Consider the following 23,674-nt stretch of genomic DNA (forward strand, 5'->3'; position numbering starts at 1 on the left):
TGAGACCCATTTTTTTTTTACTTAGAGAAGATCCACACATTCTCCTTTTTTGTGGGGTGAGTAATATAGGCTGGAATGCTATTGTACACTATGTTAGAGTAACATGGATGGTGTCAGGAAGAAAAGAAAGGTTGTGAGTGCAATGTTCACAGAGAAAATAAAGCAATGGAGAAATAGGTTGCTCAGAAGTAATAGGTTTGGTTTACTTTCTTCAGCACCATTTACCTTCTAACATTTCACAAATTAAAGGCATGACATGTGGACAAGCAACCTCAAGGTGTTGTCAGGATAGCAAAAGCTATCAGTGAGGGAACACATACATGCTAGGAGAAGCTGCAGCAGTTTGTCTTTGCCTGAGCCTACCAAGAAGAGCAATATTCTGTCCCCACTCTTCTCTCATTTCTACTGAATTACGACCTCATAACACGGGCCCCTATGGCAAATTCAGCAACCACCATCAGAGGCATAGAGAGGGCTTGGGCTGTGGCGCAGGCTGGAGAGCAGCTGCAATCAATCACTGCAATGAATCACTCTGACCAGGAGGTCATGAGTTCTGCCCTGAGTCCCCTTCGGGGTGAGAAGGGCGGAATATAAATGCTGTAAATAAATACATAAATAAATAAACCCGTCTTCCTACAGCCCGCATTGCCCAGCTTGGCAGAAAGCTGATCCACAGGGGGAAGCAAAGGAGCGGCCCTAGGTTTTTTCACTATGTACACAAACCTAGGGCCGCCTCCCCCCCCCAATTTACCGGCGGCGGCGGCGTGCTCTTCAGCCACGGAACTCCAGGAAGTCCTTGCTATTCTTGTGAAAGCTCGCGAGAATAGCAAGGACTTCCTTGTTCCACGGTGAGCGACCCAATGGTCGCTGCCGCTGCTGAAGCAGCAGCTTCAAGGGCTTCCATTATGAACCGGCCCTGGGGAAGCATCAGCCATGCAGCTTCCCTCCATTGCTTCCTTCACAACACGGAAAACCTCCCTTGTTGCTACGGTGGTGGCATACACCCGCTCCACTTTAGATGACTCACAGAACCCCCCAGAGGTATACATGCATCGTGAGATGAGAGCCGGCAGGCTCTGTGTGTCAACTAGTGCTGAACTGGAAACAGCCCTGTCTGATGAGGTTGCTAACTGAATATGAACTACTTCTTCATTTTAAATGCAGTTTGTGTAATTAAGTAAGCTAAGAACAAAGGGGGAGGGGAACCAGGACATCTTAAAAGCATCTGTGAGATGGCAGAAAATTCATCAACATTGTTCTTGCCAAAGAAGGTATGCTCATCATCGATACATGAGCCTGAGAAAGGTATACAGCGCTCCCCTGCTACTTCGCGGTTCGCTTATCACGGACTCGCTGTTTTGTGGGAAATATTTATTTATTTATTTATTTAACCGCCCCATCGCTGCTTTTAATAGTTAATTCTACATTTAGACTGGGACCCTATCTCCAAGATATCTCATAATGCACGTGCAAATATTCCAAAATAAAAAAAATAAATATCTGAAATGTAGAAGATTTCTGGTCTTAAGCATTTCATATAAGGGATACTGCTGCTTTTGTATTGCTGCTCATATGTACAATATTATATTGAAGTAAAATACCTTGAGAACCTAAAAGAAAACAAAAAGAACTTCTAAATAAATGTTTTATTACATAAAGTGAAATATTTCACTAGCAATATATCATCCTAATCGATTTCCCATCACCCCAGGGAAGAAAAGTAACCTGACACAACAGCCTTCTCTGCCTTTCTACTTCTCTAAGCAATATACTGTAGTTTCTGAAAAATAACTCAAGCCCTTCACGGAAGATCTCCGAGTGTGCCACCCAGTGGTAAATTTATTTTTGTTCCTAGGAAGGTCCAGACTTTGGGGGGATCAAACAGGAAGCGGGAGTTTGTCTGAAATGTTATTGTGAAGTAGCTGAGCATGAATCAGCCTGACAGAAATGTCTTCCTAAAACCTATAATCTGTCTTCGCTATTTATAACAGGGCAATACACCTACAGTACCTTCCACGCTTCATGCAGTCTGTTCAAACAGAGCAAATATCCGTGGCTATTTTTAGCGCATTGAACGGTGAAATGTACTAAGGCAAGGCTGCTGTTATTTGTTGTCTCTTTCACAGATCAAATTAAGCTTGTGATGAATATTCATCATTTTGGAGAGAGCTTACAACTTTTCAGAAGAAAAAAAAACCATGGGATTTATGGATCTGATGAGCGTCTCCATGATTATGATGAAGGCAAATTTGGATTATTGCTAGTTGTAAAACCATGCAGTAAATCACAGATGCAAGAAGCTAGCAGACTAAAACTATCTGAATCTCTCGACCAGCAGGACCATCCTGCTTGTGGATTCTGGGAATCTTAGTCTAAAAAGTAACATTTCAAACTCTGAAAAGACAAGGGCAACAGCTTGAGGGACATATAATCAAGTATAGTCCTGGAGTCCAATAAGGAAAAGATAAAGTGATTAAAAGCAAAGACAAAATAAGTCAAAGCATCTATTAATGTTTCTATCTCTACCTTTAAGTGTGGAGTGACACATATACAACACAACTCTGATATATGGAGCATATATTCTTGGACTTTGTGTACATACAAAAACTATAGTGAATACTATGAAAATGAAGGATCTCTGGCCCAAGAACACCATAGAGTCATGCAGGAGGTCTTAGAATAGTGGTTCTCAACCTGTGGGTTCCCAGGAGTTTTGGCCTATAACTCCCAGAAATTCCAGCCAGCTTACCAGCTGTTAGGATTTCTGGGAGTTGAAGGTCAAAACATCTGGGGACCCACAGATTGCGAACCACTGACTTAGAAGATGCCTAGAGAGAACATATATTGTTGGACATGAATAAATGAAATCATGGACACCTGTCCTGGAGATATGGGGATCATACTGTATATTTGCCATGGACTGGGTAAACATTAGGAATGGGTGAAAATTCTATTTTTAACCTTTACTGGATTGAGTTTTACCAAGATTTATACACTTCTTCATAAATATAATGGAAATAATTTGAGGTTTTTTTAAAAAAATGTAGGGGGAACCAAAACTGATGGTCATGCCGATCTAGTCCCATTGGTTATTCAAATGTTCAATTTTAAGAGCCTGGATCTGAACCCCATGGTACTCAACTACATTAGTGCTGTTGCCACTGTGCTTCCCTTGTGAGGCTCCTCACCTTCAACATCTCTATGGTTGGCATGTTAGAGAGTGCTGTGGTTGGAGTGTTGGACTGGGATTCTCAAATACCAGGATTCCTTCCACATTCTTTTTTTTTTAAAAAAAAAACCCTCAAATTATTTCCATTGTATTTATGAAGACCAGGATTTCAATCCATGCTTGACCATGGAAACACACTAGGTGACTTTGACCAAGTCATAATCCCTTAACTTTAGAGGAAGGTTGTTGCCCCTTCTGAAGAAATCTTGCCAAGGAAAAATCCGTGAAAGTTTTCCCTGAAGGACAACAAAGGTTGGAAGAACTTCAGGGCAGACAACAGCAGTAGCAGTAACAACATGGTAGTCATTGACAATATGGTCCCATGATGGAGATAGGTTCCATTTATGTGGGGCAGTGAATTTGTTCTGAGTTTTAGTCCAAATTTAAAAGGATCTACATCAAGTTCCATCTATATAGGCCAAATGAAGTAAGGTGGGATGAATGGACATCAACAAGATGTACAGAGTTGATTCGCCCTTCATGCTTTGACCTGAATTTGGACAGATCTGATTTCTAATGTGGCAGAAACATTTTTTGCTCTGCCACTCAGTATTTTGACAATAGATTTCTCTCACCTCTATTCAGAAGGTTGTAGACCTTGATTACGACTCTCATTTCAGTCATCACTGAATCTCATTTATTATCCTGTTGTCCAGTAAATATTCCAGATGTTGTCCAGGCAGTGTGGCACCTCATAGCATACCCCACGCTTCCTGCATTACTTTCACTCTAATGCGGATTATTTAAAGAACAGAACTATGCAGCAATGGCCTATGAGATTCTGCACCACATGGCCTATTTTAAAATGTACAATCCCCTCTGCCTCCATACCATGAAAGTTAAAAAAAATTGATAGCTTCCTACTGGTTAACAACTCTCTATCTCTAAAAAAAATAACAAATGTTGATCCCTTCTCCTCTCCATCCAATAACGTACCTGTATTACATTGTGGCATGTAGCTTTTACTGGTGCTAATGCAATGTATAGTTAGAATCAAGCAGCTATGTTTTAAGAGAATTTCGTTCCTCAAAAGCAATTATTGCTGTTAGTAAGAAAACAAGATTTCTCAGTTCCATTTTCCTTTCCTGGTTATGTCAGTGGAAAGGTTGTTGGACATTTGGATCTGCAAGAATATGCACAAATTCAGGTGCTACCATTAGATTAAGTAAAAAGAGACCCGTAGGTTAGATCTGACCTTATTTTAAGACTAGACCACCAAATGTTATGTCTAGAAGGTGCATTTAATTTCATCATGTGGAAACATGATGACAGACAAGTTCCCTGACTCTGGTGATTTATGAGCTTGCCTTTGAAAGCCATTATCTATTGGACCCATTGAACAGTTTGATTTCCTAAGATCTCTGTATTGATTTTACAGTTCCATTATAACAAGCTAGAATATCCATTCTTCTCATGATTTAATGAACCATAGTGTAGTAAACATCTTGAATAGATTTTTAGGGAGTATATGTCTTCACTTTGTGTACAGATGTCATATGATGCTTTGTCTACAGCTGTTCCAAAGTGATGAAATGTTAAATACTGTTTATATTAATAAAAAATCATATATTACCCAGACATAAAATCAGTCTTATTGGAGAAACATACATGTAGAAGGGCATGTGGAAGCCAATGAAAACTAAGTTTTTTTTTTACACATGTAAAAGTGGAAGCAGTCAGATGTAAGCATAATCTATATATATATAAAAGGGTAATGAAATTTCGGCCTAGGACAAAACAACAAAACTACACATCCCTGAAACACTAAATTTGGCAACACAACCCCTCATCCATGCCTCTACATTCATACAACAAAAAGAAAAGAAAAATAAAGTCCTAATTAGAGGGAGAGGAATAATTGTTTTTATCCAATTGCTGCCAGTTAGAAGGCTAAGCTCTGCCCACTTGGTCTCCTAGCAACCCACTCAGCCCAGGGGACAGGCAGAGTTAGGCCTCACTTAGGCCTCTTCCACACTGCCTATAAAATACAGATTATCTTATTTTAACTGGATTATATGGCAGTGTAGACTCAAGGCCCTTCCACACAGCTATATCTACTTGTCCGAACGTATCTCCTCCTATGAGCCAGGAAGATCCCTGAGGTCATCTGGAGAGGCCCTGCTCTCGGTCCCACCTGCCTCACAGGCGCGGCTGGTGGGAACGAGGGACAGGGCCTTCTCTGTGGTGGCTCCCCGGCTATGGAACACCCTCCCCAGAGATATACGGCAAGCCCCAACCCTTTTGAGTTTTAGAAAAGCCTTAAAAACATGGCTTTGTGCCCAGGCTTTTAATGAATAAATGATAAAGACGACCCAGATTGTTATATGGATAAAGTTGGAGGATATTGGACGAACGGATTTTAAACACGTTTTATGTTTTATATTTTATACTGTATTTAATTGGTTGTATTTTTTATATGTTGTTGTTTTTAATGATGTATCGGCATCGAATTGTTGCCAATTGTACGCCGCCCTGAGTCCCTCCGGGTGAGAAGGGCGGGATAGAAATATTTGAAATAAATAAATAAATAAATAGATAAATAAATAAATAAAACTCATTTATAATGGACTTAATGTCAGGGGAAAACCTTTACCCTTTACCTTAACTACCACCAATTCCTCAATACTCTATTTCCCATACCACCATACTTCGCCACAGCAACGTGTGGCCGGGCACAGCTAGTATATTATAAAACATTATCTTTAATAACCAATTGGAAAAATGAAATGCATTATAATTATTGACAATTATTATAGAATTTATGGTACATTTCATGTGATCATGGATGTTTTGTGTATTGCATTTTTTCTTTTTTCTTTCAGAAAACTCAAGGTGCACATTTCTTTCCTTTCCTGATATATAGGTGAAAATGGGAGAAAATTATTGGACATAAATTTGAACTTAATTCTCTCCATCGTGCTCTACCACTCTGAGTATATGTTAATATAGCTAAGCAATTCAGTCACATCTGTTTAACCTATGGTTAAATATTAACATTGTTTAAGCTGATTACATCGTATTTGGTTGGCAGAAATCTGCAGGAGTTTTATGGGTTTTTAGGATTGTGGGGCACACAGAGATAATAATGTGATTAATAATTTCCAGATCATAAAGGTCATGACTTGTGAGCTGTAGGCAAGATAGGGCATTGATTTGGTGACCAGCTTGCCTCAGTCCTTCTTAGGACCTCATCACATGGGGCTTTTGCCCTGTCCCAACAGAGCCCATCATATAATGCAGGGCTACTTCCAGTGGGGCTCCATCCTGGCTCTGTCCTGGAAGCGTCATAGGACGGAGCTCTGAGAACAGAGATGGCTACCCGTATTCTCATTACCTAAGCCAGGGACAGAGCGGACAGCAATGGTTTCCCCCATGTGATGGGAAAGGAGGCTATACGGGTGATGTGGGCCACTTAACATCAATTTACCCAGGTGCCCAATGGATTCCTCTGCTGTCCCCCAGCTTAAGGAGCTCCATGTGATGAGGTCCTTAGTTTCAAGGCACCAAGTAACACGACATTGGAGATCTTCCTACATCAGCATTACGATGAATATTTCTGTATCAATTTGTGTATGGGAAAGGAAGTCCCTTTTGTACATATAACCTTTTTAGTATACAGTGTTCCCTCGCTCCTTCTTGGTTCACTTTTCGCAGATTCGCTGTTTCGTGGTTTTTCAATAAACTCTAAAATCTATATATATAAAATGATAAAGTTGTTTGCGCAGTGACTATAACAACAAAACTAAACATCCCAGAAATACGAAATTTGGCAACACAATGCAAAAGGCTTGCCTCCAGGTTACAACCACAAAATCACACCACAATACCACAATCCAGACCCACAAAACTAACAACAACGCATCATGCGATAACAACACAACTAAACGCCCCAGAAATACAAAACTTGGCAACACAATGCAAAAGCCTTGCCTTCCAGTTATAACAACACAACCACACCACAAAACCACACAGGACCCACAAAACTCACAACAACGCATCGTGACTATAACAACACAACTAAACGCCCCAGAAATACGAAACTTGGCAACACAACGCAAAAGCCTTCCCTCCAGGTTGTAACAACACAACCACACCACAAAACCACAATCCAGACCCATAACACTCACAACAACGCATCGTGACTATAACAACACAACTAAACGCCCCAGAAATACAAAACTTGGCACACAACTAAATGCCCCAGAAATATAAAACTTAATAACACAACGCAAAAGCCTTGCCTCCCAGTTGTAACAACACAGCCACACCACAAAACCACAATCCTGACCCACAAAACTCACAACAATGCATCGTGACTATAACAACACAACTAAACGTCCCAGAAATACGAAACTTGGCACACAACTAAACGCCCCAGAAATATAAAACTTGACAACACAACACAAAAGCCTTCCCTCCAGGTTGTAACAACACAACCACACCACAAAACCACAATCCAGACCCATAACACTCACAACAACGCATCGTGACTATAACAACACAACTAAACGCCCTAGAAATACGAAACTTGGCACACAACTAAACGCCCCAGAAATACAAAACTTGACAACACAACACAAAAGCCTTTTCTCCTGGTTGTAACAACACAACCACACCACAAAACCACAATCCGTACCCACAAAACTCACAACAACGCATCATGACTATAACACAACTAAACGCCCCAGAAATACAAAACTTGGCATACAACTAAACGCCCCAGAAATACAAAACTTGACAACACAACACAAAAGCCTTGCCTCTCAGTTGTAACAACACAACCACACCACAAAACCACAATCCGGACCCACAATACTTACAACAACGCATTGTGACTATAAGAAATACAAAATTTGACAACACAACTCATCCACCTCCCCAATCCCTACATTCACACTTGGCCTCCAAAAAAACAATTACAATAATAACAATAACAACAACAATAAGAATCAACACCATCACAGGCAAGAAACAGCCCTAGGCACTGAGGCTGAGAGGCCAGTCAGTGCTACACTGGGCCTCCAAAAAACAATACAGTAGCATCTAACTTATCCAACTTTCATGACCACTACAACAACAACAATAATAAACACCTACACAGGCAAAAAAAAAAAAAGACTATTGTACCACAATAAAAATATAAACCGCACTCAGCAGAATCAGACATTACAATTAACAACAAACCAAAGACAACAGGGATCTCAAGCAATTATCAATCAACACAAAAATTGAAGAAGGTAACAGACTTCAAATACTACTACTAATGTGAGCATAAAGAAGGGTGGAGGTCACAGCATAAATACAACCTAATGTAGACTGACCAACACCACCAGACTAAGCCACAGCAACGCGTGGCCGGGCACAGCTAGTACTATTATAAATCATAAAAAATTACAATTTACAGCCTAAAGAAGGGAGGAAGGAGAAGCCAAAGGGAAAGAAAAGGAGCCCAAGCGGCAACAGGAGGAGGAGGAGGCGATTTATTAACACATGATTGGTTGATAAAGACTTAAAATAGTTTATAACTACTAAAATAATGTATAAATATTAAAATAAATATAGTGTCCCTACTTCGCGGATTTTCACTTATTGCGGGTGGTCCCGGAACCTAATCCCAGTGATAAGTGAAGGAACACTGTACTCGTTTCTGTGAAATTGCTAGCTCTACTTTCCGAGTGGTATCTCTTATCAATATTATGGGAAAGGAAGTACAGTAGAGTCTCACTTATCCAAGCAAAACGGGCCGGCAGAAGCTTGGATAAGCGAATATCTTGGATAATGAGGAATTAAGGAAAAGCCTATTAAACATCAAATTAGGTTATGATTTTACAAATTAAGCACCAAAACATCATGTTATACAACAAATTTGACAGAAAAGGTAGTTGAATGCGCAGTAATGTTATATTGTAATTACTGTATTTACGAATTTAGCACCAAAATATCATGATATATTGAAAACATTGACTACAAAAATGGCTTGGATTATCCAGAGGCTTGGATAAGCGAGGCTTGGATAAGTGAGACTCTACTGTACTTCTATACATGTAACCTTTTTATTAGACTCATATCTATGAGCTTGCTAGCTCTTCTTTCTTTAAGATATCACTTATCAATACTATACCCAGTTCCAAGATCTAGTTAAGATCCCATGTCAGTAATTTGGAATTCAGCCCAATCCAACTCAAAATCTTTTGGAACCGTACCTTGAATCCAAATCAGCTTCATTACTTCTCATTGGCTACGACTGAGAAAGCAACAAATGCTTTCTACTATTGCTAGAATAGGATGAAATCAGCAGACAGAAGAGGGCTACTGAATGAATTCAGCTTGCTAAATTTCAGACGAATGGGTACAGAGGTCTCTGTTGACGTAGGCCTTAGTTGCTGATTTAGAAACAAAAACGGAAGGAACTGCCAATAACTTTGTTTATTTCTTGGCAGAACGAAATGGAATTTACAGACATAGTTTCCCCTTCTGATGAGCTGAAGCATTCCAGATTCAAATACTCCATAGATAGGTGCAAAGGGGTTATGCAAGAATAGTATTCTGTGTGCATCTGTGCATGTGTTTTTATCAGTTTATGGGCCCTCTGTGTTTATGGATGGGACAATTCATATGAAAGCAACTTGTATCATAACGTGTGCTCACAGAGAAAAAACCTTTTTGTGCATCAGGGTATATGAGAAGCTTTTGTACTAGCTGACTTTCAGAGGAATAACAACAAAAAAGTAAGCCCTTCCTTGTGGTTTTGTGGGCAAATTGTATGAACACATTATAGAAGTAACCATAGCAGTAATTTCAGGAAAGGTACAAAGCTTTAGGAGTTATGGTGAATAAAATGCCATTTTAGGGTCTGTTTTTTTGTTTCTCTTTGCTCACTTAATAGCAACAAAGTCATAGAATTTCTTAAGTGTTTTCGTCCTGATAGAACAGAGAGATAGCAGTTCACTGAGAATATACAGAAGTGTATATCAGGAGCCCCGGTGGTGAAGTGTGTTAAAGCACTGAGCTGCTGAATTTGCAGACTGAAAGGTCCCAGGTTCAAATCCCGGGAGCAGAGTGAGCGGCCGCTGTTAGCTCCAGCTTCTGCCAACCTAGCAGTTCGAAAACATGCCAATGTGAGTAGATCAATAGGTACTGCTCCGGTGGGAAGGTAACGGCGCTCCATGCAGTCATGCCAGCCACATGACCTTGGAGGAGTCTACGGACAACGCCGGCTCTTCGGCTTAGAAATGGAGATGAACACCAACCCCCAGAGTCAGACATGACTGGACTTAATGTCAGGGGAAACCTTTACCTTTTTATATCAGGGTGGGCAGCTGTATACCTGCCTTGTACTGCTCCATGGCTGGCTGTGTTCTTTCATATATAGGTTGCAACATACACCATTGAACCCACAATTTATATTTATCTGCCCTTTTCAAATACTGTATGATGTTGTTTAATTCTTCTAGGTTATTATTCTCATTTTCAGACCCAAAGGAAGTTTAACAGATTTTAAATAAATAAGCAATCAATCAATCAACCCAACATGTAGAAATGGGGGAGAATTTTGTTTATTTTCCATTTAGATAAGAGCTTATTAAATACACACTTTTCACACTTGTATTATTATATAGCCAGAACACACTTTTTCTTAAGTGTTCAGAAATTAGCTAAATAAAAGAGCTTACAAAAATACAATTGTTAGGGGAAAGCTCACATTACCAATGTTTATTTTCGTGGGGAAATGAGCAAAACCATAATACCGTGTTTCCCCTAAAATAAGACAATGTCTTATATTAATTTTTGCTCCCAAAGATGCACTCATTTTCAGGGGATGTGTTATTTTTCCATGAAGAAGAATTCACATTTATTGTTGAACAAAAAATGAACATTTATTATATACTGTACAGTAGTTATCATCACAAACCGGCATAACCAGACAAATTGTGAATCCTATGAAGAATTTCTTGTTACTACCATTATTTCCATGTACAACAATCTATGGTACATACATTTACCGATCCTGCATGCTCTGGTGTTCTGTTTGGCAAGAATGCTTCCAAACAAAAACTTTGCTAGATCTTACTTTCGGGGGAGGCCTTATATTTAGCAATTCAGCAAAACCTCTACTAGGTCTTATCTTCAGGGCATGTCTTATTTTTGGAGAAACAGGGTATGTATGAGGAAATGCTTCCAGATCATGCATTTGGCAAAATGAGAAATGCATTTAGAGGATTTGTACAAACATATGTGAAAATTAAATGGAATGTGCTTAAAAATTGGAGAATGAAATTGAAAATGTCACACTTCTGCATCCCTGTCTATATCACAGGACTGGTATGAGGATGAATGTGATGTTATTGTAAGAAACCTTAGATATAAGCAAGATTACTGTAATTATGATTTACATATTACAACATGTATCAATGTTTTCCTGAGTGCCTGTCATGTCAATGAGGTCATTTTACTGACCAGAAAATGTCTCTTATGCTCCCAGTCTAATTTTTCATTAATGCTGTTCCAAAGTTTATAGGAAGCCAGGTAGATAGTTGGCACATCGTTCTAAAATGACATCACATGCTGGGCATCCAATATCCATGCTTTGTTCGTACACTTTTGTGCTGCTATTTGAGATAAAGGTTTCTGTTGCTTTAAACCTTGAGGGTGAGATGCCAACTTCTTCTTCATTGCCTTATCTGCTTATTTTAATCCTAATTAAAGGTGTTGGCACCAATGTGCTCAGATAACTCCACTCTTTTTAAGCACATGAAACAGAAGTTTTAGGAGCTTCAGTGACAATTTCAGTGACAATTTTCAGCAACCATTTGGGGGACTTCAGGAAGTTTTCACTGACTGTTATATGTCTTCACATAAAAGAACTAGGCAGTTATTTCTTACAAGGCAACTATGTCCTATTGACAAAAAGGTTAATTTTTTTTTAACCATAGAGGTTGAAATTGGCAGTGGAGATTTCTTTGAATAAAAAAACTTGTTTCCACCCTGCCATCCATTTGTTGTTGTTTATTCATTTATTCACTTCCGACTCTTTGTGGCCTCATGGACCAGACCACGCCAGAACTCCTTGTCGGCCATCGCCACCCCCTGTTGGAATCACAGATGCCTTAAAGGGCCAGACTTAAAAGTGACTTCAAAACAGAGTTTATTGAAACAAAAGGAAAAGGACGCAGGGATACTTAAATGCAGTTCCATTGGTCAAAACTCAAAAACCCAAACCAGGCATGGTCCAAAAGGTAAACAGAAATGTAATCCAGATTAACTGGATGCAAAGAGCAACAAGTCAAACAAAGCACTCTAAGGCAAAACAAAAAGGGACAGTACACAAATGGTTAACAAAGCAAGTTGCAAGAAGAGAAGCGTTGTCAGCCGAAGTCCAAGGTCAAAGCAGGAGGAATCCAAAACAGCGTTACTCCAGTGTCCGCAGAAGCAGCGTCTTTAGCCAAACCGGTTCAGGTCCAAACTGCAGATCCGAGTCCAATACCAAACATGAAACAGGCAGCAGCAAGACTACAAGAAACTTTCCCAATACACAGCACCCAGCACACGAACACACATCAACACCTTGCCTTGTGCAAATACTCCTCATTCCTGAACCCACTTTTATCTACAAATCACCATCAGAAGATGAACTGACCACTGCCCCACCACCATCCCCCACAGCTGCTCCCAGCTCCATTGACTCTCCCTCCAATTCCTCTATCTTCTGTTAAGACTTAGATCCCCCAAGAATCAGTTGGATCCCCTGATTGCCAGTCTTCACTCCCAGAGAACCCCATAAAGGTATCACTAGTTTTTGGTGCCTCACAAATAGCTTGCACTTCTCTTATCTTAGTCCAATCCATGGTGTCTCCTTCTTCTCCTTCACTCATTGACCCATCATCCCCAGAGAATCCCTCAAAAGACTCTTCATCTGTAGGTGCTGTAAGTATGTCCCGAATCCTCTTTCTCTGCTGCTCATCATCAGATTCCTGCTCCCGAGTAACCCTTTTTCCCCTTCTGGCACCCATACTACTGTTTGTAACTCACAGGCTCTACTACAACACTCCCAGCTCCTTCAAGGTCAAGCCAGTCACTTCAAAGATACCATCCATCCATCTTGCCCTTGGTCGGCCCCTCTTCCTTTTTCCTCCCATTTTCCCCAGCATCATTTTCTTCTCCAAGCTTTTCTGTCTTCTCATTATGTACTTCATCTTGGCCTCTAATATCCTTCCCTCTAGTGAGCAGTTGGGCATTATTTCCTGGAGTATGGACTGGTTTGAGCTTCTTGCAGAACAAGGCACTCTCAAAGTTTTCCTCCAACACCACAATTCAAAAGCATCTATCTTCCTTCGCTCAGCCTTCATTATAGTCCAGTTCTCACATCCATAGGTTACTACGGGGAATATCATTGCTTTAACCTTTGTTGCCATATTCACCAATTTTCTACCTTTCACAGCAGCTTTCCATCCCATTGCCCCTCTGGAGGAGCTTGTGGAGAGTTTGTCTACTTTCTTGCTCTTTGTAGGAACAAAGTGCCATATTTCACCAGCATCACTCAAGTGGTACCCAAGCTATCCTGCTGCCTGATGCTATCGAAGGTCTTCTCCCATCCCATGCCTACCCTGATCGTTTTTCACATGCTGTCTCTTTCTGAGAGTGAGACGGAGAACCACTGCATTCTGTGGAAAGTAGTACATTGCTACAGAAGAAAAGTGTTCAGGGTAGATCCTTAGCTCCTACTTTAAGCATACTGGAAAATTAATCATCCCCACCTGGAGTGGATGATCTGGGTGATCTGGGCTTCTCTACCAGGGCTTCTCTACCAGGGATTTCCTTGCAAATCCTTTGAGTAACCTGGCCAGCCACACCAATACTGTGCCCACTAATGGATTGTTCATGGAAGAAAGTGCTAGAAGAAAGTGCGACTGAGCTGGTTATTGAATTATTGTGAAAAAAGTGGTCATTCAGAGATTGTATCCAATAGGAAGAAGAAGAAAAACAATTTCAGTGACTCTGCAACATGGCAATGATGTAATGCAATAAATCTGAGACACAAGCAGGGATAATACATTGCTATGATGCCATAACAGCATGGTGTAATAATGTCTTATTGACATAGTTGGCTCTTCCTTTCTGGAATTCTCGAGGGAGAGGCTGAACAGTTTTCTATTGGGAATGCTGTAGGTGTTGCTTACCTGTATTGAGAAGAGAATTCAAGCATGGGAAGTGTCAGAGCAAATAATTCGTTTACTTTCTTTGCAATCTTCATATCTGCTCTTTTTTAAAAAGCAAATAAGACACCACACAAAATAGAAAGGATAAAATGGATTGTACAGAACCCAGTATAGTGGTCTGTTTCATATACCTACACAGCTTTTAAGGCTGTCTCAGCTTGGACAGAGGTGAGCTTTTTTGGACATGCTCAATCCAGTCTCTACTGGAGGAGGTGTTTCTTGCATGCCGCATCCTTATTTTCGTTCTGTTGTAAGGAGGAGGAGAGTTGTGATTATATGCTCTCTTTCTGGACATAAGTGCAAGAGCCATTATGCCGTCAAATAAACAACCACAGATAGCCACCTATGATTTACTATAGTTAAACTGTATTTGAGTTGAAACAGCCTCTGCCTGTATCTATTTCTGTCAGTCTTTGTCTTGCCCTTGGAAAATAATGAGTTCTACATATATGGAATACTCTTCCTGATGATTTAGATTCAGAAACTCCATCTTGTTGTGCATGAGTGGAAAATCAGTAAATTGATGTAATCATCTGCATCCCATTTTTGCTGTGTCATACCACATCACATGGTACTGTGAAGCAAAAATGTATTTACATTATGTAACCCTTCAAGCTAAATATAAATACATTTCATTTCAATGCATCTTTCAAGATGTAGTTAGTCATTGTGAGGTTTTTCCTTGTGTTTCCTTATAAAGATGATCCTTTTCCCCTTAATTATGGGAGTATCCAGAGTGATTTAAAAGATCAGAAATTCCCAGATTCCATTTCTGTTCTTTACCATTTTATTTTGGAGATACCCACAATATCTTGATCCCAGAATGTTTTCTGTTAGCTCCCAGAACAATTAGAGACTTTTTATTCCAGCCTCCCTGATCAGTTTGTTTTGATCTACTATAAAATTAGAAAGTACAGGAACAAAATCTGGAAATTTTACACAGTTTGAATGTATCCTAAGATTCAATCAGGAATGTAAGCATTTCTTGTGATTAAAGTTTAGGGTTTTTTTTTAAAGCAAATGTTAAACTGCTGGGAAGGAATTAAGTGCTATACTTACAGTAAAATAGTTCCAATGAATACTTCTTTAATATGGCTTCTCTTGAGTATCACATAATCCTACTGCCAACTCAACCAAATAAAAAAGGGCTATGGGAGCATTCAAGATAGTTAACTATGCAGGAAAATGAAGTCTGAATAATGATTTCACACAGTGTCCTGAGAAATACGAAACCCCAAAATAGTCAAAATGTGCCCAAGACTTGTAAATGTAAAAGGAAAGATCAAAAGTCCCGAAGAAGGAAGACTACATAATAGATGATGGGTTGATTATGCAGTGGGTTGAAGTGAGATGTCCCATACATTAACAAAACATTGGCAGAGGAAATTGCATGGGTTATGCTAAAGGCCTAAAAGTTATGAACATGAAGGGAATTTTTACAGACATACTCATGCTTTCGATTTTAATGTTGGCAGCTAGCAAAAGGTTTGAGCTTCCCTTATCTAAAATTCCAAAATCCAAAATACTCCAAAATTCAAAATTGTCCACGTCTATAGCTGAGGTAGTGACATCTTTGCTTTCTGATAGTTTGATGAACAAAAACTTTGATTCATGAACTAAATTATCAAACATCTCTTACTTACTTAGGTGATCCCTCGTAGTTCAAGGATGATGGTCCTCCGTCTTCGCTATCTTGGGGATGGATCCGTAGATGGCTGAAGAGACCTATTCTTAATCTGCATGTTCTCCCGCAGTGAGGACATCGGTTTCAAACATATCTATACACATAATAAAAGTGAAAATCTGTATGTGTGTATGTGGCGGAGATGTCCACTTCCACAGACAGGTTCCCCCTTCCACAAACCTTTATAACCCAAAGTGCTGAGGAGCCACCAAAAGCACCCTCTCCAATGACATTTCAGGTTATAGCGAGCGGCATGAACATGTAGCCCAAACTCTGTCAATGTCCTCCCCAAACTCTGCAACCCACCGCTCAAGGATTGCTTTCATTCGGGGACCATTTCATCCTAGATTTCACATGTTTAGTCCACAAAAACATCTGATTCTCTCCATTGGTGTGGAATTTGCATGACCCCGCCCACTGCTTCTCCCTTAACCCTTTCCTACTCTTTACAACTCTGTCTGTATAACAAACAGAGCAGAACTGAGCAGCAACTAAACATACTGGAGGAGTTGGGGGAGATCAACTCAACATGATGGAAATTGTAGTTCACCTTGCATCAAGTGACTCCCACTGACAATGGATATGGATCACATTTGGCACACAGAACCCCCATGACCAAAGAAAACTCCTGGAGAGGTTTGGGGGGAATTCACCTTGATTTATAGCCACTGAAGGTATTGGGATTTATAGTTCAACTGCAGTCAAAGAGCACTCTGGACCCACTGATGATGGACCTGGACCTAACTTGGCACACAGAACCCCCATGATCAACTGAATCTACTTGAGGGAATTGAGGGCGACTGACTCACCATCATCCTGCAGCCAGAGAGCACACTGAACCCCACCAATGATGCATCTTGAGTAAACTTGTCCAACATAACAAACTTTAAGTACTGATAGAATTTCACGGGGTTCACCTGGCATGATGTCAGTTATAGTTAATCCACAACCTTATCCATTTTGTACAATTCAAAAATGACTTTTTTGAATAACCCAGGGCCACGCCGGGTACCCAAGCTAGTTTTATATAAAGTTACTTTCAGGCTATGTGTATAAGCCATATATTAAACTCAAATCCCATCTCCTATATGTATAAGCATTAGCCAGCTTTGATTCTGTATTCCATGGCAACTCCGAGAATACCATAACCATCTCAATCAAAGCACTTTTTGGCTATCAACTGTGAAACTCAAACATAAAAAAAGAATTACTTCTATCAGCCATGTAAAATAAAGTCAAGTAATGGCTACATATTTTGGCATGTTTCAATGAAATGTGGATATGTACAGTTCAGCATAGCTTTCCATTTTGTGTAACTCAGAAAACTGTAGTTTCCAGCTTTGGGAAAAGTCAGGTTCACATTTCAGTGGTGTGTACTACAGAAGGAGGAGAGAAGGGGCTGCACATACAGCTAAAACATTATGAAGGCAAGGCATGATTATCCTAACACAGCAATATCTTTATTCCCCCAATTAATAAATAATTACCGTACCATATACCAAGGCATCCTATTGGGGATCTAGTTGTTGGATCTATTAGATGTGCCGTAGGTCTGAACCAGCAGGATGCAGAGAACATTAGCAATTACACTTTGTCATGATATCACAGTGCTGAGGTTCACTTGCCAAAATTACCTCATCTAACAACTATCAAAGATCTAGCAGGAACAATATTATTAGAAATTTGGTCTTCTCTGGCAGTAATCCAGAATGCTAATTTACTGCATGGCTATTAACAAGCCGCAAATAATGAAAACTCATGTGTAGTATAGCTTGCACTGTATCAGTTTAACTGATGAGAATCCCAGTTTTTCCTTCTCCTCCTCCCCCTCCCCCTCCTCAGGAATAAACACATAAAGTAACTACGAGGAGGCTGTAGAAAAAGTCTTTCTTTACTTACCTCTTTATATAAACATCACCTTACCTTTCAGAAAAATGAGTGCCACAGCATGCTGACACCATCCACAACTGAGCAGTGATATGATGATATTCTAGGACCTAAAGCACCATCTTACTATTGCTCAGTTACAGACAATTGTAACATGTCATTATATTGATTCTTCGTAAAATTAACTTTTAAAGCTCTGCTTCTAATCGTATTTCTTGCTATGATTGTTCACTATTTAGCCCTTTATCTTTATTACATGAGGCGGGCTGTGGCGCAGGTGGGAGAGCAAGCCAGCTGCAACCAGCTGCAATGAATCACTCTGACCAAGAGGTCATGAGTTCGAGGCCTGCTCGGAGCCTATGTTTGTCTTGTCTTTGTTCTATGTTAAAAGGAATTGAATGTTTCCCTATATGTGTAATGTGATCCACCCTGAGTCCCCTTCGGGGTGAGAAGGGCGGAATATAAATGCTGCAAATAAATAAATAAATAAATTGCAACTACAGCAGGACAACATTATCTTACGCTGGGACTTATCACATGATGTCGCTCCTCTCTTACAGCCCTTTTGTTGGATGACAGCCTAGAAAACATTTTTTTACAAACTCAAATAGTCAATTTAATGATCCCCTTTAGTAAAAAAAATCTTCCAAAAGTCAGAGAACAACAGAAGAAGAAGAACCCATATGATAAGTCCATTGTGATCCTGCTGGAATCGTGATCCCCTGCTTCATATTTATTTAAGGAGGAAACGAGGGAAAAAATCGCAATGGCCCTGCCTGCCACTGCCATTTTCCCATCCAGGTAATCACACACGCACATACTTATTTTCAAAAACAAGTGGATGAAGTAGATGTAGTCTTCCAAAATGCTGGACTGGCTGCTCATTAGTCTATAACTATCAGCTTGCAGAAGAGAAGGTTGAGAGACTTGATAGCCATGTTTAAATATTTGAAAGGATGTCATAAGGAAGAGGGAGAAGGCTTGTTTTCTGCTGCCCTGGACACTAGGACTCGAAACAATGGGTTCAAATTACAGGAAAGGAGATTCCACCTGAACATTAGGAAGAACTTCCTAACTGTGAGAGCTGTTTAGCAGTGGAACTCTCTGCCCCGGAGTGTGGTGGAGGCTCCTTCTTTGGAGGCCATCTATCGGGGGTGTTTTGATTGCATTTTTCCTGCTGCACAGCAGGGGGTTGGACTGGATGGCCCATGTGGTCTCGTCCAACTCTATGATTCTATGTACTGTTTGTGATACATGTTACGGGCCTATCCCAGAATATTATTGTCAAAGGAGGAGAAGAGCAGCCAAAAATGAATGGAATTAAGACCTTGCTTTCCTTGCTGTTAAAACATGTAGTTTAGTAAATATCAATACCATACTTAATAGTTAAGTATTTTAAGTGTTTGTATCACTGCCTTATGGATACCTGACTACAACTCTTGACTACCAACAAGAAAGTTCTACCAGTTGTTAGTTCCCATAATGCCTATTAAGAAATTCATCAGAGAAAATGGGGGAGAGTAGGGGAAATTGGAGGGAACTGTCTTACACCGTTCCCTATCATCTAAATATTTAATCTTGTTTTAATGTTTGTATATTTGTATATTTTAAATGGTTATGCTGATGCTTTTATGTTAAAATGCTTAAGTCCCCTTTGGGTGAGATAAAGTGGGGAATAATAATAATAATAGTAATAATATTTCCCCATTTTCACATCCTTTCCCCATCTTTTACTCACTTTCCCCACTATCTCAGATTTGGAGGATGGACTCCTAGTTCCATTTGCATGCGCTGCAGAAACAGAAGCCCACAGAGCCCTACTGGAAATGTCCTTACATCATGTGATGATCTCCAAGGGGCTCCTATGGGGCTCTGTTTCTGAAAAGCATGGAAATTGAGCCAGAAGTCTACCTGATGATGATGTCCTTAATTTTCAGTCCCTTAACATATCTGGTGTGATTAATGCTGAACTCTCAAGATCTAAACTCTTTAGAACTCTTTAGATATTCCTAAAGCTGGGAGAGAGTTTTCCCTAACCAAAATACATTTCTCTTCCCTCACAAGAAGCTGAGCTTGATTCTATCTCCAATTCGAAAGTACATACCCTTCCTGTCTCTACCCACAAAACTTCCTTAACAGTCCTACTCAACAGGTGAATGTATTAGGCCAGTTTCAGATCTAGCTGCAAAATTATACCAACAAACATGCTATGTTTTCTCTTTGTGTTCAGTGAACATGAAACCCTCAGTGACACAGCGGGTTAAACTGCTGAGTAGCAAGTTGGTGGCTCAAATTCGGGGAGTTGAGTGAGCTCCCACTGTTAGCCCTAGTTCTGCCTGCCTAGCAGCTCGAAAACATGCAAATGTGAGTAGATCAATAGGTACTGCTCCAGCAGGAAGATAATGGCGCTCTATGCAGTCATGGCAGCCACATGACCTTAATAATAATAATAAAACTTTATACCCTGCCACCATCTCCCTACGGGGACTCGGGGTGGCCCACAATGTTACAAAAGTAACAACACAAATACATTAGCACAAAATGCACAGGCTAAAACACAATAGACACCTTAGAGGTGTCTACAGACAAAGCGGCTCTTCGGCTTAGAAATGGTGATGTGTACCAATCCCCAGAGTCGGACACGACTAGACGTAATGTCGGGGGAAACCTTTACCTTTACCACTGTGAACACATCAGAATTTCAAGTGCCTGTCCAAACTAGGTTTGGGGATTTGGGCCAGGTTGTAACAAGAAAGGTACAACCAAGTTTCACGTCTCCTTAATGTTTGGCGGTATTATGAGTCTGCAAGGCCTGATAATAGGGTGACTTGGAAGTCTCTCATTCATAGAATCACCGTAAGTCAAAGTTGAAATGGAGACAGTTAACAATAACAACAAAAGTATAATATGGAAACTCCTGAATGTCAGTGTTAAATGTAGTACAGTAGAATCTGACATAAACGGGCCTGCGGAACGTTGGATAAGTGAATATGTTGGATAATAAGGAGGGATTAAGGAAAAGCCTATTACACATCTGATTAGGTTATGATTTTACAAATTAAGCACCAAACATCATGTTTAACAACAAATTTGACAGAAAAAGTAGTTCAATAGGCAGTAATGCTATGTTGTAATTACTGTATTTACGAATGTAGCACCAAAATATCACGATGTATTGAAAACATTGACTACAAAAATGCGTTGGATAATCCAGAACGTTGGATAAGCGAGTCTTGGATAAGTGAGACTCTACTGTATCTCCTTCTTTAACAAAAACAAATAAAAGGTCATTTCATTATCTGTACTATTTTATGCAGCCCTTTCAAAATTAAGGGCAAAGTTATTGATTTACATTTTTTTTCTGGATCGTATTACATTCTGTCACACTTTCACAATTGTATGAATGTGCTTTAAACCTGAGTCCTTAACACTACTCAGTATTGCGTCCAAAAAAATGGGTTTATATGCATGAAAGCTCATGCAAAAAAGAAAAAAAAACAGCCAATCTAAAAGATGCTGCAACATTTCTTTTTTTCCTCCCCTCAAATAAATAAATATGAATGCATATTTGAATTCATATAATACTTGTATACTCATATAGCAAACCTAGCATCTCATACGATGGGATGATGCCAGAATTCGAAGTGGTATTGTGTGTTGTGGCAGTCACCTGTGCAAATATCTGGGACAAAACTGATTCACAGAAGGAAGAGCAGATGGCACTACTGTGTGATTTCTTGATGATTATGTATAATAAGGTTGTTAACTGGGAATCCCCGGTGAAGACACGAATAATGTTGCATGCTAACAAATGTTCATTTTCTTCTTCCGAATCGTGGGCTACTTAGGCTCTTCTCCAGTTTGGCTTCTCAAAGCCAATGAAACAGGTGCTATGACTGCCACCTACTGTGTAGGTCAGGAAAAGGCCCACAGAACTCTTGCAAATTCTGAATGTTCAGCACAACATAGACAATTTCATCCACCCCTTTCCTCACCTCTTTAACAACTTTATAATGCCTTCTAATGAAAGCAAGTAGCTTTTTTTGCAGAAGTTTTTCCCTTATCTATGTTTTCTATCATCACATAAGATAATATTTACACTTGCTTTCTCTCTGTTTCTTAGGAACTCAAACATCCATATAAAAACTTTATCACATGAAGTTGTTATTCCACAGCAGTCACACAAAGAGCCGCAGTGGCACAATGGGCTAAACCCTTGTGCCAGCTGGACTGCTGACCTGAAGGTTGGGTTGCTGACCTGAAGGTTGCCGGTTCGAATTTGCGAGACGGGGTGAGCTCCCGTCTGTCAGCTCTAGCTTGTGGAGACATGAGAGAAGCCTCCCAGCAGGATGGTAAGACATCCAGGTGTCTCCTGGGCAACGTCTCTCTAGACCAAACATGGGCAAACTTTGGCCTTCCAGGTGTTTTGGACTTCAACTTCCACAATTCCTAACAGCAGGTAGGCTGTTAGGAATTGTGAGAGTTGAAGTCCAAAACACCTGGAGAGCCCAAGTTTGCCCGTGGCTGCTCTAGACAGTCAATTCTCTCATCAGAAGCGACTTGCAGTATGGTCTCAAGTTGTTTCTGACACGATAAAAAAGCTGTCACACAATCCTAAAGGCAGGTTATATGCTAGCATGTTGACCTTCAATATTGTATCTTTTTTTCATTCGTACAATTGAGATGATTTGCCAATTCAAGATCCCTTGATCACATTTCTGTATAGCTCCACCTTCCATACATTTTTTATTTTTAGGTAGACATTTTGCAGTTTCAGCCATAAGGACAAAAAAAAAGGCAAATATACCTGTAAATAGTAAATAAAATTAAAACAGCTCAGGAATGTTTATGTATATATATATTAAATAAGAGTGTGAGAGTGGTAATGCCATTAGCTGTTTTGGTGTCGTCATTTTAAAAATCATTTTAGAGGCATTTTGATAGGGATTTCTCTATTTTTATGCTACTCACTCATAAACCACCCACAGGGTTTGACGGGTGAGCAAAAAAACCATATACAGTAGAGTCTCACTTATCCAACACTCGCTTATCCAACGTTCTGGATTATCCAACGCATTTTTGTAGTCACTGTTTTCACTATATCATGATATTTTGGTGCTAAATTCGTAAATACAGTAATTACAACATAACCTTACTGCATATTGAACTACTTTTTCTATCAAATTTGTTGTATAATATGATGTTTTGGTGCTTAATTTGTAAAATCATAACTTAATTTGATGTTTAATAGGCTTTTCCTTAATCTCTCCTTATTATCCAACATATTCACTTATCCAACGTTCTGCCGGCCCGTTTACGTTGGATAAGTGAGACTCTACTGTATGTTCTTGGGGTGGATGGGTGTGGAAAGGAGAAAAGAGAGTTAATAGATCTGTGTCGAATCTTAATAGTGCCAGGTGCCATACTTTAGAATAGCTTTCCATAATTTTCCTACTCACCAACAATTGAATTGTGAGATCTCTGCACATATCAGAACTGAGTTGGAATGGACAATTGAAAAGTCCCCAAAGCGAAACATTCCACTTGTGGACAAGTGATATCGAAAGCATTATATGCCAATTTCTCATTTTTTTCACATTACATTTTAACTGCCATGGCTCAATGCTATCAAATTGTGGGAGTTGTTAAGCTGTCGTA

At 39.8% G+C, this 23,674-nt stretch overlaps 1 long non-coding RNA gene across 1 annotated transcript in view; it reads right to left on the bottom strand.

Moving 5' to 3' along the window:
- Nucleotides 1-10,769: 10,769 nt before the first annotated feature.
- The window catches only part of LOC134292510 (uncharacterized), a 46,366-nt gene continuing 33,461 nt past the window's right edge, over nt 10,770-23,674 (bottom strand). The window contains exons 2-3 of the long non-coding RNA XR_009999752.1: nt 16,089-16,223; nt 10,770-14,690 (exon numbers count right to left, since the gene is read on the bottom strand). This is a non-coding gene — a long non-coding RNA (uncharacterized LOC134292510). The remainder of the gene's footprint in view (nt 14,691-16,088; nt 16,224-23,674) is intronic.

This window comes from Anolis carolinensis, chromosome 6 (assembly GCF_035594765.1).
Source record: "Anolis carolinensis isolate JA03-04 chromosome 6, rAnoCar3.1.pri, whole genome shotgun sequence".
In the NCBI taxonomy this organism is placed as follows: domain Eukaryota; kingdom Metazoa; phylum Chordata; class Lepidosauria; order Squamata; family Dactyloidae; genus Anolis; species Anolis carolinensis.